Source organism: Atta colombica, unplaced genomic scaffold (assembly GCF_001594045.1).
Source record: "Atta colombica isolate Treedump-2 unplaced genomic scaffold, Acol1.0 scaffold96, whole genome shotgun sequence".
Classification (NCBI taxonomy): domain Eukaryota; kingdom Metazoa; phylum Arthropoda; class Insecta; order Hymenoptera; family Formicidae; genus Atta; species Atta colombica.
The window spans coordinates 2,501,034-2,506,243 of record NW_017259590.1 but is presented as its reverse complement, the minus strand read 5'-3'; positions in this window follow the sequence as shown (position 1 = coordinate 2,506,243).

Below are 5,210 nucleotides of genomic sequence, written 5' to 3'. Positions count from 1 at the left end.
TTTAAGATAATATATAAAAGAATTTAATCTTTTAAATTTAAAAAAAAATTTTTTTTAGGAATTTAGTACTTTTTAGAACTTAATGATTTTTTATTTTTATGGAGACAATCATGCAATAAAATTTATAACGTTTGTTTGGCAAGTTGTTGAAATCAGTTTTTAATGATATTATAATAAATCTTATAATCTATTATTAAGAAATGCATTTTCTTTTTTTTATATTGGTTATATTGATGATTATGTCAAAGATTCGTAAAGATATGGGAAGATTACGTAGAAAATTGTAGGATGTCGGCATGCACTTTTGCTTTTCGTCGAAGAGCGACTAAGAATAGTACAATTCATACGAATATGAGTTGATTCTTCAACTCATATCGAGCCTTAAAATCGCGTTTCATTTAGTATAAAATAACATCTGGCCAAGATAGAAGCAACGACGACGCATTGGCTTCGTAAAACGCAGCCGGTTCCATCGTGATATTCTTAGGGTCAGTGATGTCGGTTAATCTTAATTACAGTTAACCAAACGTTCTGTGTATACAGGGTGTCTCACATTTATCTTCTTTTATCTATTAATTTTTCTTTTAGAATTTAGAAATATTTCGAAGAAATTTTGATAAGTAAATCCAAATACTTGTCAATCATTTCACAACGAGAAATATTTTATTTTTTTAACGAAAGAATATTCAAGTAATGCACAATATCTTTATGAGAGAGATAATAAGCTCATTTTTATGTATAAGCAAATAATAAATATTAATTATTTGATGAGTGGATAGAGTCAATTAGGATGATACACGGAGAGAATTTTCTTTTAAAATTTATCTTGAAAATATGATAGTTATAGTACAATAATAATTACTTAAATAATTTTACCAAGCACTTCAAAATTAATCAAAATTGTTTTATTTTTTTTGTTATATTTTTATCAGTGAATGAGAAAGATTTACATAAAATTTTTCAAAATACAATGTTATCCCACGATTACTATATTTTCAAGACAAACTCTAAGAAAACATTCTCTTCATATATGTATACATTATATATCATTTTTTTATTAAGAAACATTTGCACATATATAAAATGTTAGATTAGAAAATATATAAATTTCTGATTAAATCAAAAGAGAGAGAGAGAGAGAGAGAGAGAGAGAGAGAGAGAGAGAGCGTGTATGTTACACGACTTTATAATACAATTTATGTTTATTTTAATTTATGTCAAGTATCCCCAGATTAATCCATTTTCAAAAATTAGCAATTGGTTATCTTGCTCAGTTCGACATAAATCCTCCTACAGTGACATGAATATATATATATATGTGATGTTTTTGTTTATATTTGAGTATCCATTTATAATTGTTTGTACTTATTTAACTTAAATATTTAACTTAAACTAACGTTTAACTCCATTTATAAACGGTAAGTAATACATGTACATGCCATTGCTTTACGAGTATCTTGACATTCGAAGATATGTTTTCATTTTTTGCTTCAATTTAATTTCGCTTAATTGTAAACGTCCAATTAATAAAATTTTGGTTTTATCTTACTAAATGTTAGATTAGAAAATATTACACAAATTTCTGATCAAATCGAGCGAGCGAGTGAGCTCGCGCGCGAGAGAGAAAGAGAGAGAGAGAGAGAGAGAGAGAGAGAGAGAGAGAGAGACAGAAATTATATGTATATGCGTACACAATTCTACATTTATGATTATTTCAATTTATGTAGGGTATGGATCTCCAAAACCCTACTTCCAAAAATTAATATCTACAAATGCAATGTATTTCTTCTGTTTCTGTGTTTAATTATAAGTAATTGTTCATACTTTTGAAAACGAGAAATTATTTATGTCTAACTCCATCTATAAACGATAGATGATACACATACATATAATTTCCTTAAAAATATCTTGACATTCGAAGATATGTTTTCATTTTTTGCTTCAATTTAATTTCGCTTAATTGTAAACGTCCAATTAATAAAATTTTGGTTTTATCTTACTAAATGTTAGATTAGAAAATATTACACAAATTTCTGATCAAATCGAGCGAGCGAGTGAGCTCGCGCGCGAGAGAGAAAGAGAGAGAGAGAGAGAGAGAGAGAGAGAGAGAGAGAGAGACAGAAATTATATGTATATGCGTACTACACAATTCTACATTTATGTTTATTTCAATTTATGTAGGGTATGGATCTCCAAAACCCTACTTCCAAAAATTAATATCTACAAATGCAATGTATTTCTTCTGTTTCTGTGTTTAATTATAAGTAATTGTTCATACTTTTAAAAACGAGAAATTATTTATGTCTAACTCCATCTATAAACGATAGATGATATACATACATATAATTTCCTTAAAAATATCTTGACATTCGAAAAGATATTTTCATCTTTTGCTCTACAATTTAATTCCACTTAATTATAAATATTCAATTAATAAAATTTCGGTTTTATCTTACTTAGAAGTTAAAGAAATATAAACAGTAATAAACAATTTATTAAAATCATGTAATATGAATACACAATAAGTAATAGATAATGCCTAATGAATTAATTTTTTAAATTTGGAAACTAAACTGCTACTGTAATATAATAAATTAAATTTACAAGCAATTTAATAATGTGATGTTCAATTAGCATCATTTTAAGAAGATTTTAATGTGTTGAAAATCTATATGAATAAATTTATTTTAATATTAATAAATTTATTTTAATAAATCTATATGAATTAAATTTATTTATTTATTTAAAAAATGTCATATTTGTTAATATGTGACCAATTAAACCTCGCCGATATTAATTTATTGAATTTGCTAAATGAACTAATACTTTGATAATACAAAACTTTTATGTAACATTTTATAGATCTTTTGTAGTTAGAAATAGAACATTTTGTTACCAGAACAAAACAATTATATAAAAATAATATATATCTCTCATTTTCTACAGAACGAAATTATGTCTGGCGTTTTTTGACTTCTGTAAACTTAGCAAAGGTATATAGATTTAGAGCAATTAATTATTATTGTAATTGCTTTGAAAAAATGGTTACCATGATTGACGGGAAGTGTACAAAAATACAAAATTAATCTCTAATCATCCCGACTTTATACAGGTACGTCAAATTTCTCTTACAGAAAGACAAAGAAGACAACACCATCTTTGACAGTTTCGCGAAACGCCTTAATTGATTATTTTGTTCATTACTAAAAGAATACTTATTTTGTAATGGCAATCAAATTTTACATTGTTTACAAAATATAAGTAACCAAATAAATTTGTACTGCTAAATAAAAAATTACAATATTTTGTTCATCTAACAAAAAATATTGTATTTTGCTACTTTAATAAAATAATCTAATGATAATCGACCACTTGTGAATAATTTTCTTTTTTATTATCATCATCATATCTTTTTTCTTATATTAATTTTTTAGAATAGATCGTAGTTTTTATTTGTACAGACTTATTCACGTATATACATATATTCAGATATTGAATTTATCAGAAATTAAAAAATTCCGAAAATAAATTATTACTTTTAAATAATTTGCGGATACTTGAGCAATTGTTCAATTATATCTAAAATGAATTAACACATGAGCAGCATCATTAATTCTTTTGCCAGCCTGTACGCGCCTTGATGCGTTCGACGAATTGCGGGTATCTTTTATCCCATCAACACGCGAAAACAAAAAGGGCAAATAAAGCGAAGCAGTTTATCGTCGTTGACACTTTCTCTCATAACAAGTGATTCAGAATCACGGGGAGGGAATTAACAGGCGACAATAAGATAATTGGCATGCGTATATAATAAATCAGCATTAGAAGAGATATTAATTAAATATATAATAAATCAGCATTAGAAGAGATATTAATTAAGACACTCAGATTAAAAAAATCTATTTCTGTCAATCTTGGATTAAGTTAAAGATTTATTTTAATGTAATTTCATAGTATCATATATTATATCGAACAATTAACGTATCGTGATGATGTCGCAAATTTTAATTAAAAGATTATTTCTCTTAAAATTTCTTATAAAAAAGATAAATATTGCGATAAACTTAAATTAATGATATTTAATGTACAAACCAACTGTCTTTTCGTAGATAAAACAAAATTACGTTAGAGAGTAAGCGCATTCTTAAGTGCTTCTTCAAGTCAGATATTCTCGTGTCAAGTATCATCAGGGTTATTTTTATGATATTCCTCGAGATATAAACTACCTCTTATCGGACTGCAGTATGAATTTTCTGTACTTCTCTCTTTTGCACGCTTTTGAATTAATTTGAGATATGCTCGAGTGATACGCGCAAAGGAAGGAACTAATTAAGGACGAACTGGATCATAGCTACTCGATTCATCGAAGATCTCGTGTCAGAATCGTACTCCAATTTACACGTGCTTCACAGCTTGCAGCACCCACCATTTTTTCTATTTATTTTCTATTATATAATTAAGCACAAAATTTTAAAACGACACATTATTAGAATATATAAAACTTAATAAATTTAAAGATATTATAAAAAAATTTTTTTCATTTGTATACTCATGTAATTAATATACTCATTGTAATTAAGTAATTATTTCTATTAGTATATATTTCTCTGAACTCTGACATATCAGTTAGGACTTCACATCACATTTTTTAATTCTATTTTGATGTACAGCCTATATTAATCGTTGAATCATTATTAATTGTGCCATATATTGAAGTGTAAAAATGTGTATTTGTTTTTATTTTCTATAGATGGAGTTATATTCGTATTTACATATTTTTATATATTTCTGTTCTTAAATAAAATAGTTTCTTAATAAAATAGAACGGGAAAAACCGTGAGAAGAGAATATATACGGTGAAAGTTATGTGTTTGGGCAAGGAGGGATGTTATGTTCTCCATGATATGATCGTAAAGTCCTTCGAATTAGTCCGCATGCTTCGCCACGAAAGATGATATTAAAATGCAAAACTATTATCTCGCGTGTAAGATCTACCCTCGATGAAAGTCGCGGCGCTACCTGCTTTAATCTTTCGAATATGTTTTTACTTGAATCTGTTTTTTACCAGAGAAGGAAACCTGCATGAAAATCGCAGATGGGTATCAGGAGAGGAATTCTTCGCAAATAACACTGAGAAAAGCTCAACTACATAATTTATTAAATAAACATACTCTAAAACAAATTTTAGAGTAGGAAAGAAATTAGTAATT